The following is an 11,663-nucleotide window of genomic DNA, read 5'->3' as shown; positions in this document are numbered from 1 at the left end:
AGCGGGGTAGATGGGAGCTTGCTAGGTCCCTTTAGTGAGCCCATTAACCTGTCGGGAGGTTTTAGGCACTTCTATTTGATAAAAATGTCAGATTTTAATGCTTCTGGCTTTCGAGGCCCGTTGGCCTAGTTTATTGGAAAATTACTATTTTTGGGCTCTTGCGAGTATGGGCCCGTTCAAATTGGGGTGTCTACAGTCTCAATTTCCTCATTGGTAACCTTGATTTTCATGCACATTTTTCAATTCTAACACCCAAACAATGGTATGGACTTACGATTCTTATTGGTAATTGTAGATTTCAAAAATGCATTTAGAATTTTTACAAATCTTTTGATTTTATTTTAAAACGTAGAATTTTTATCATTTATTTTAAATTCATGCAAAATATATGTATTTGATGTATTTAATTGTGTTTTATAACAAATTATATGCAGGTGGGGCATTTTACCGGATTATTTTCACCAATTTGGTTCTCTATCATTCTTCGGACCCAATTTTGATCAAATTTTTATAATTTTTCAATTCAAATGATAAAAATGAATTTAAAAATTTGAAAAATAATTTAATATTCAATGAACTCATATTGAGTTGATGAATATCGAGAAATGAATGTTGTGTTCGAAATGTCGAAAAATGCAAATACTAAAAAAAAGGAAAAAAGGTGATGGAACGATAAAATGTCAGAATCACACCCAAAAGGTGATATTTGCATTTTATATTATTATACTATGTGTCGGTTGATGAACGGATATCCAGGGGTAATTTACTTTTTATTGTCACATGGTGATTGAATGTTTATTTACGATTATGTTAGCGCTTTACGTTTTTGTACTATTATTTAATTTAGGCCGTGTGGCCACAATTTCATGATAGGAAAAAAAATATCTATTCTCAACTCTGTAATATTAATTTCTTATTTGTTTTCAATGAAAATTCTTATATGTATATGCAGCTATTTTGTGAACTGCTAAAGAGCATGTGAACACTTGAAGGGATAGTCCGTTATATCATCCGGAGTGATATACTATCCTGTAGTAAGGACAACCAAGCTCATATATGGTATGAGACACATATGAGAGTGTAGTCGCAACTGAAATCTGAGTTTATTTATTTCTATCTTCTCCAGTGAACTTGTAATGTAAATGTGATTGTACACGAATGAAGATATATAAAGGGAATCACACACACGCCTGATAGGCATAGACGAGGATGATTAGTTAGTGATCATTTATAGTCTATAGTAGTTGAACGTCTTGACACATTAAAAAGAGACCCATTGCTTATGATCATGTCAAACGACTAATCTAAGTCAGATAAATAGTTAACCAACCATGGTAAGTTACAGCAACTAGCCACTAAATCAAGAACTAAAAACTAATAAAGTATCGGAACACCATGTCCAGACTGGGAGCAATCCAGTCATAGAATTCTAACTCTTTAATTTCACTATTCTACCATTGTGTATTATGTATCTGTTGTCTTATTTTGAATTATAAAATGAAAAGCATGTTATTGTTTCTATTTTATCAATTAGAATTATACAAAAATAATAGGTTATAGTGAATACTACTGATTGATTCAATGTAAATTTTTAATTGTTTAGTTGGTCATTACTTGTTATATATACCAATTAATTGAAATGATTTAAAATTATTACTCGTTCATGCTAGGAAAGGTTATTTGTGTAAATTATTTGTTTGCCTACAGGATAACCATTGTTACTTATCGTTTCTTTTTCATTTTTTTTTCAATTTTAGATTTTTTATTTGACAAGGCTAATGTAGAGCATGTTAGCAATGATTATTTAGTAAGTCAGATAGATGACCAGAGTTTTTTATCTGGTGAGCACTAGGGCTATACCCATTAGTTGCGTCAGTTTCTTCGAGATTGTATTATAAATTTTGGTCAAGCGTTATGATTTTGTTAGAGAGAAGAGTTTTTGTAGAATCTTTTATATTATTTACTTCTTCCACATTCTGATCTACCTTATGTTGTTAGATGTATAGACTTCCGCTGTTATTCTATTTTTTTATATATATACATGATATTATCTATATTGTTTATCAAGTGAAATAGGTTTGAGTACCTTAAAATGCTAACATAAACAAAGGAAACCATATCCAAATTTCAAAGCGCCACTTAGTGCCTTGAGATCTGACATGGAGCTTTGTGTTAGCAGATGGTATTAAAGCATAGCATTAAATTCGTATGGGATATAGATCTGCTATGTTTTGAATATTTACCTGATACCATAGAGTTGTATCAGAGTTTACTATTGTTAGTTCCATATTTTGTCAATCCCGAGACATATGTTGAATGTCGGACCGATTTGCCATTGAAGACATATGAAGATTGGTAAAGCTTCTCAATCACACGCGCTTCGATAAAAAGTTTCAATCTGGGTGTACAAAACCTTAGATGTAATAAGACCACCTAAGACCATTTCACAATACTGAGATGATTTATAGGTTGACCCGTAGTGATTAGAAAAACTATTTCCTCAACTTATTCACTCATCGGACCTTTCGTAAATCAGAAAATTGTCATTTAGGGGATATTAGAGATTTGACCACCCTAAGACCATCTTCTATCCTTGGTGACCTTTCGAAGACATTATATAGGTAAAATCTTTCACACCTTCAAACCATTTCATTACCGCACTTCCCAAAAGCTCGTTTTGGCTAGAAATGGTAAAAAAGGTATTTTGGTCATTTCACTTACTTGTGACATTGTCCACCCCTTGGTGGTAATTTGGGGATGTTCTACATAGTAAGATCTATTAGATACCCAAAATGGCATGTTAAGCGGAGCTACCTTTTGAAAGTAATGGCTGAAATACCCCTTAATGGCAGTTTTGTAATTAATCTGGTGGCACCTCCAGCAATTGACAAATGGAACCGATGGTAGTGTTTTAAAAATTGGTTCCACCTGTAAAGCCATTGGGAGCTCGAAAATGGCTCTTAAAATGAGTTCTTTTGTTCATTTCTCTTAAGGTTCCAACTCTAGAGAAAGCCTACATTGATCTCCCATTCTTTCCATGTTTTCTCAAGCTTTGAAAGACTTTAAACTTAGTTGATAACACATTCAACCTAAGCCTTTTCATTTTTGAACCACTCCATCTAACATCCTTGCTTGCACACATATTGGTGAATCTCAAGAAGCTTAGAGCATCCATTTGAAACAAAGAGCACATCTAGATGAAGATGACACTCTCAAAGACGTGAAGAACTCAAAGTACCATATTGGTAAATCGATCCATTGAGTCCAGTTCTTGTGAGTATTTTTGTTAATTTATCTTTCTTTAATAAAAAAAGATTTTTGGTTCCAACACAAAATCAAGCTCTTAAGAAGAATTGAGGAGTCTACTCAACAGAACAAGGTTCTAAGTTTCCTAAAGATTAACTTAAAGTTTGAATGAGATGCTACCTCTTTTGAATAAATTGGTTTAAGGATTCAACTGATGGAAAATTTTCATTTTGAGAGAATATCGTTCTCTCAATCTTAAAGTTTAGAATTTATCCTAGGCATAAAAATTATGTGTAAGGTTTCGAGGTGAACCATAAACCTCCATTTGATAGTGGAACCTAAGACCCAAGAATGGGGTACTTGGTAGTGAACGTAGGAAAGTTGCCAAATCACTATAAATCTTATATCTTCTTTACAATTATGCATTATGCCTGATTTCATATAAATGACATAGATGCCATGATATGCACATCAAGCATTGGATAAAATGTCTACCTTATGAATATGTGTCGTATGTTATGCCATAACTCAAATTAAATTAATCATCTGCATCTCTATATCTTTAATCATAATAGCATAATCGAGAGACTTAATTTAACTTCGTGGGGGTGATTTTAAAACATAAATTTTATTTTACCTATTCACCCCTCTCTAGGTTTAGACATGGTACAAAGCCTATAATTTCAAGTATTAGGTCCGTATGGGACATAGATAGCTTTATTACATAGAAGTAAATGATATCATAGAGTGATATCAGAAATTCCATATCTGAGCTCAGTACTAGTTCTGTATTGGGATTACGATCTCTTCTATGTTTAGAAGTCCATAGAGATTAGAAAGCCTAGGATAAGATTCTAGGTACATTCTGCTAGCAATGGAAATGGTGTCTATTATTAAATTTTGGATTATTACAAAGGTGGATTAATAGTGTGTTATCTGAAGGATGAAATATCTTAAGATGATAGTAAAATAATTATCATGTAAGTTATTCGGTAATGTATAAAATAGTAGTGGTGACATTGTAAACATAGAGAGTAGGTACCATATTAAATGTAATATAAGGTGAAATTGTTTGGTGAGTGAACATGCGAGTACTTGTAAAGCATACATTTGATAAATAGAGTGCTAAAGTGAATAGCATACAATAGGTGCAAGAGAGTTATGAAAGAGTTTGTAAATGGTGGGATGGTGTGCTAAAAGAAATGATGGAGTATTGGAGAGTGAACAAAGATTTTAAATTATGAGTTGGTATTGTAAGTTGAGTTTCTATAAAGAAAAAAAAAAGGTGTTGGTAAGTATGAGGGTTATAAATTTGAAGGTTGGTATGTTTATGGAAAAAAATTTTAGAGTTAAGTTGTGATGTCAAAAAAAAATGAATGACTTAAAAGAGAATAGAAGTTTTAAAATTGTAAGAAGGAATATTTGATGTGCAATTATGCAAGGAGGGTGTAGTTTGGTAATAATATATAGGTATTATGTGGTGAATGGAAATGAAAAATGTTAGGAAAGTGGTAAAAGTAATGTTTAGATATAAATAAGTATTGGTGTTTTTAAGTATAGTATGTGTATATGTTAGTATAATGAGTGTGTATGTTGTGTAAGCAGACTGAATGAAAGGATAAATGAGGTGAGAAAAATGCAGTAAGATGAGAAAGAATAAAAAAAGAACTGTATTGAGATGTATATGAGTGTTGCTTTGGTGTAGTAGTATGAGTAGGATGATGGTTAAGGTGAATGAGTATATACATGTAGCGAAGGTTGAGTATAAATAATGATGTTGGTGTGTGATAAATAAGGAAGAAGGACAGATGTCACAGTAGTGAATTTATAAGTGAGTGATTGTTGATATTGTGGATTGTGAATATTGATTGAGTAGAAGAGTTGTGTGTTAATATTAGTGTATGTATCGGAGAAGTAGATGTGGTGAGTAAATTTTGATTGAGCATGTTGTCAAAGGTGCAGGTGCTATGTAGATGGATATTTGACATGGAATGTAATGCTTTAGCAACAGGTGAATAGTTGGAATGCTTAGATTAGGTAAGTATTAGTTTAGGTGAAATTACTGTTGAGAGTGAAGGTGTAGTATGAAAAATGTGGAAAATGTATTAAGGTGATTGTGTTAAAAAGGGTTGAAAAGAGTAAGATGCAAGTAGATTAAATGTGAATGTGAAAAGATAGTAATAATTAGATTATTGAGTTAATAGTGTAATAATGTGATTGGGTAGTACAGCAAAAATGCAGGAAGATAAGGTGTAATTATAAATATAAAGAGTAACATGAAGAGAACAACTGATGAGTTGGTTGGTAAAATGAAAGAAAAATGTAAAAGATTTTGAAAGGTTTTTAAGAAGTAAAAGAGAACGAAAAATAATATGTGATGTAAATAATCGAAATATAAGTAGATATAGTGTGATTCCCCCAAAACACTAACACAATCTCGAGGTACTAGGTGGCACTTCAAAATTTTGGCATGGTTTCCTCTGTTTATGTTAGCATTCCAAGACACTCAAACATCTGATAAACTTTACATATGATATCCTAGATATATATATAAAAATAAAATAATAGTGGGAGCCTATATACATCTAACAATGTAAGGTAGATCAGAGTGCAGAAGAAGTAAATAATATCAAGATTATATATAAACTCCTCTCTTTAACAAAATCCTAACGTTCAACCAAAATCTATAATATAACCTACACGAAACTAACACTACTAGTGGTTATAGCCTCAGTACTCACTAGGTAATGAACTCTGGTCATTTATTTGACCAACCAGGTAATCCTCACTTGCTAATGCTATTCTACACCTGTCTCGTCAAGTGCAGAACCTGATAATAAAAAAATGAAGAGGAAGGGTGAGTAACAATAGTTACCTAGTAGGGAAGCAAATAATGCCTGCTAATAACCTCATCATTGCATGAACGAGTAACATTCTGAATCATTTCAATACATGCAATGTTTTATAGAATAAACTACAATTAACTAGTACATATAGCTAAAGATGAGTAATTAAATAGTTAAAATTCACATTACATCAATCAGCAGTACTCACTATAACATTTTCTTTTTGCATTAATCTAATTAGTAAAATTGAAACAGTAAACGTACTTTTCATTTTATAATGCAAAATAAGACAATGGTTACATAATACACAATGGTGGAGCAGTGAAATTAGAGAGTTTGGATTCTACAACTGAATTACTCATTGTCAGGACATAATGATCTAATAATAAATTATTAGTTCCTGATTTTATGACTGGTCGATGTATTACCACACTTGCAGGACCATTTATTTGATTCAAGTTGGCCATTTAACGTGACTATAAGCAATGGGTCTTTTTTCAATGTGTCAAAACATTCGACTACTCTAGAGTGTTAGTAATCACTGACTAATCATCTTCATCTATACCTATAAGGCGTGCATATGATTCCCATTATACAACTCCATTTGTATATGACCACCTTTACAATACAAGTTTACTGGTAAAGATAGAAAGCAATAAACTCGGATTTCTAATTGTGATTCCACTTTCATTCTACTTTTATACGCGTCTCATACTACATATGAGCTTGGTTGTCCTTACCGTACATATCAAGATAGTATATCACTCCGGATGGTATGATAGACTATCCCTTCAGGTACTTATAAACTCTTTAACAGTTCACAAAATAGTTATATATATCATTCTTCTTTATAAAAAAAATATGAAATTAACATTATAGAGATGATAATCGATATCCAGGTTCTTACAATGCAATTGTGGCCCAACGACCTAAAATAAAAAACAGAATCTAGCACATAATCGTAAATAAACATGCAAGTCACCTCATGACAATAAAAAGTAAATTAACCATAAATATTCATTCATCAACCCATACATAACATCACAATATAAAATTCAAACATCACCTCTCGGGTGTGATTTTTACATTTTACCATTTCATCCCCTTTTTCTCTTTTTTATTTTTACGTATTTTTTATTTTTTGAACACAACATTCATTTTCTGATATTCATCAACTCAATATGAGTTCATTGAATATTAAATCATTTTTTAAACTTTGAAATTCATTTTTATCATTTGAATTGAAAAATTATAAAAATTTGATCAAAACAGGTTCTGAGTAGTGTACAGGGCCAAACTGGTGGAAATAATCCAGTGAAATATGCCAGTCACATATAATTTGCTATAAAACACAATTAAACACATCAACCATGAAGATCTTTACGTAAATTTGAAATAACAAAAAGAATTCTATGTTTTTGAAACACATCACAAATTTTCGTTAAAAACTTTAAATGCAATTTTCACAATCTATGATTACTAATAAGAAACATAAGCCCTTTCCAATCTTTGGATGTTAGAATATCAGAACATGCATGGAAATCGAGACGACCAATAAAGAAATCGAGGAATTTAGTGCTGGATAAGGTTGATTTTTGAATCGAACTTAGTGGTTTCCAATATCTCGACGATGGGGTTCTCTTTTCCTTTTACGACGGATGATGGTTTAGACTTTTAGCGGTTGAAATTGGAGGTTGAAGGGTGGAAACACCGATTATGTTTTCAACAGTTTCTCGATGAAACGTTGAGAAAGAAAAAGAAAAAGAAAAGGAAATGGGAGGGATTTGTAGAATTTGATGTTATAAACATTTTTCCCTTCTTCACCTAGTGTCGGTGGCTTCCTATTCTTGATGAATTCGTAAATCAAGTTGGTAAAAAACCAACATTCTTTAAAAGGCACAATGGGCTCTGGTTTGATTTACTGGAGAAGATGAAGAAATGAAAAAACATGAAATTCATTTATATTAAAATATCTGGACACAATTGTTTTTTTTAAAGTTGTTTTGTTTCACGATAACTTAACTTTTTAGACTCCAAAAACTAATGAGTGAATACTTTTCTTTCTATAATTTTATTATTATGGATCTAATGGTGAAACTAGATTTTACAAATTCTTACTTTAACAAAAATTCACTTTTTCAGTCCGGTCTGACTAAAAAATTAAAGTTATTTCATTTTTTACGATAATTTGACTTTTTAGACTTGGAAAGTAATAAATAAATACTTAATTTTTTTTTATAATTTTTCATTGTGGACCCAATGGTACAATTGGATTCTATAAATTCTTATTCTAGTAAAAATCTCTTTTTTTAACTCGGTCCAATGTAAAAATCAAGGATTTATCAACGTTTTCATTTAGACTTGCATTTGAGTCTGCTTATAGGCTAAAGTATGTTTTTCAGTAATTTTGAATCTAAATGTGAGATCATATTTCATTAAAAATGGTCAAATTTTTTTTAAAATTTTACCCTAAGTCCCATTTTTAGAATTTTCTTAAAATTTTATAAATTATTTTTTCTCAAGATACGAATAAAAAACTCGGGGTATTACATTTTCTTCTCCATAATAAAAATTTCGTCCTCGAAATTTCAATGTCATATCCTATTCTTCAAATAGTCATTATACTTAATATTCATATCGAATTCAATATCTCTACCTTTCATTTCATATTCTACTTATCGTGATATTTCCTCAAGATTTTTGTCATTAGTCTTATGATCTAAAATCTTATTCAAAAGGATAAATCCTACATCCCAACTTTCAACCGATCATAGTCTCCCAATGCTACATACAAGATTTCCTCATACCAACTCATAAATTACAATATACATACTGCAACACATTAACTGTAATATAAGGCACTTTCTATTACTAATATAATAAAATAACACTATTTCCAATAGTTTACAACTTCCACATCACTTATAAATATACTATAACTACCTTTGGTTGTTTTCATGACAGGACAACTTCAACTTTGGAAGGGTCTACTATCATCTTTTCACTTAATACTACATGCCCTAAGAATTTCATCTTACGAAACCATAACTCACACTTGATGAACTTGACATATAGCCTATGTTCTCGTAAAAACTGTAGTGTGATTTTGAGGTGTTTCTTGTGATCTTCCCTCAACTTAGAATTGATTAGGATATCATCTATAGATGCCATTATTTCATAGTGGACATCTTCTCGAGGTGCTTCCAAAATTTTCGATGCATAAGATCCATAAATATTGTTGGTGTATTCATTAGACCAAAGGCATCACTAGATACTTGAAGTGTCCTGGCTTGGTGTAGACACCCCAATTTTACATTTGCTTAATTCGATAATTTGTCATCCAGTCACCATGAATTCCTAATGATGAGCTTAAAGAACACAAAGACTTCTGAGTAAATTCCTTAACTTTTTCCGTTTCTAGTTCTTTCATCTCCCCTACTCGTTACTACTCGATATAGAAATTTATGCATTCTTAGGATTGCTACACCTTACACCCGTTTTAGCAAGCACGTACGCATTGTTTCTCTATATAGTTTGGTAACTTGGAGACATCGCTATGGTAGGACAATGTGATCTTGAAACTTAGAAATAATCACATGGGACTGAAAGAAACCTCACACCAAAATTCATAAAAACTTGTAAAAATCACCAATATGATGAAAATACCCCTTATGAATTTTGGACCTCCAAAAATCTCGAAAATACCTCCATTGCATTCATAAAGTGATTTCGAATCTAACGGGACCTAAATCGACAAAAACAGATAAATTTAAAAAAAATATATATATATTGAAATGCCCCTCAATGTCCAGCTTTGACCTAGAGATGTTGATAGGAAAACATGATAAAAAATCAAAATCAAATTTAAATAAAAAATTCAATCTAATGAGAATAAAATTTAAATTAAAAATCAAACTCCAATTAAAATTCAAACAATTAAAATTCAAATCAAAATAAAATTAAAATTTAATCAAGCAATCGAATTTAATCAAAATAAAATTTAAGTTTACATTAAAAATTACTCAACCAATTTAAATGTAAAATCAAATTAAAAATCAATCAACTAATAAATTCAAAATAAAAATCCAATTGGGCAATCAAATTCTAATTGATCGATTGATTTAAAATTCAATCGACAAAATAAAAAATTAACCAATCAAATAAGAATCAAAATTAAAGCTAACCTATCAAATTAGAACTGAAAATCCAATCAATTGTAGGAGAACCATTAAGGCGAGTAGTGTGAGATCACGACTCCCATTCTTTTATTTAAGAAAGAAGAGTGAAAAATTAAAGAAAGAAAAGAGAAAAAAACATGTAAAAAGAAAAAAGAAAGAGAAATAAAAAAATTTCAAAAGAGAACCCAAAATAGAATTTTTTTCCCTATAAAACATCTCTCTTCTCCAACGACCGAGGACTCTCTTTAATAACGATGATTGATGGAACGACCTCCAAAGCTCTCTCTCCCTACTGCAACAACCAAGAGCTCTTTCTACCTACTAATTTTCTTCCTCTCCTAACATTTTAAAGAGAAGGTCTCCTTCTCTTCACATAGATTTTTTCTCTACATCTTTCTCTTTCTCACGTGGCTGTTGCAACATCATCTCTTAGCCCTTATCTCCACAGACTTCTTCTGTCCAGCTCTCTCTCTCAGCCCTTATCTCCATAGACGTCTTTTGTCTAGTTCCCTTTCTCAGCTTTCATCTCCCCCACATTCTGCCCTTCTCTTTGTCAAGCTCCTTCTCTCTCAACCTCTCTATGTCTCTTAATCTCTTAACATTCTCTACCCAGTTCATCTCGCTCACATTTTTCTCAGCCCACTTCATATTTCCCTCTTCACCAATACAGTACCTATAAGAACACCTTTCTCTTTGACTTCATCTCTTCCTCTTCACCATTACATCACCTATAAGAACACCCCTCTTTCTGCCTTCATCTCTCTTACAACCCAACACAACACCCTTCTTTATTCCTTCATCTCCCTCACGTCCAGCACAAAGTCCCCTCTTTCTACCTTCGTCTCTCACATCTCCATAACAGCAAGAGCCCAAGTCTCGCTTCATCTCTTTCTAAACCAATGACTCCAACATAAACGCTCGCAGCCATAGCCACAACAATTAACATTCACGTCTTTGTTGTCTTTTCCTATAGTAGCTGTAATCACAACAAATACTCATAAGCCTTTCGAGTCATACTTAAAGGAATCAACTCGCTGCTATCTCATCCTATAGGTAGGTTTATTTTAGTTTATGTTATTTTATTTTATTTTTGTTCTTTTCTTTCTCTCCTTATTCTTTGTGGAAAATTCATTTTTTTTCTCTATTTTCATGTGTTCTTATAGTTCAATCTGCGCCTACATTGATGTGTCATGCTAAATTTTGACATCATGATCATCATAGAATTCATCATGAATGAGGTTTTTTATGCCTGCAATGCTATTCAATATTTTATCATATTTCTAATAATTCATAATAAGGGAGATGCATATTTTTTTATTTTTTTATTTTATGCATGGATTATAAGATTTTTTTTTTTTAACTTTAGAATCATTATGTTTGAATTGGACTTGTA

This window comes from Akebia trifoliata, chromosome 14 (assembly GCF_017979445.1).
Source record: "Akebia trifoliata isolate Shusen 1 chromosome 14, ASM1797944v1, whole genome shotgun sequence".
NCBI lineage: Eukaryota > Viridiplantae > Streptophyta > Magnoliopsida > Ranunculales > Lardizabalaceae > Akebia > Akebia trifoliata.
This window is presented reverse-complemented; position numbering follows the sequence as displayed.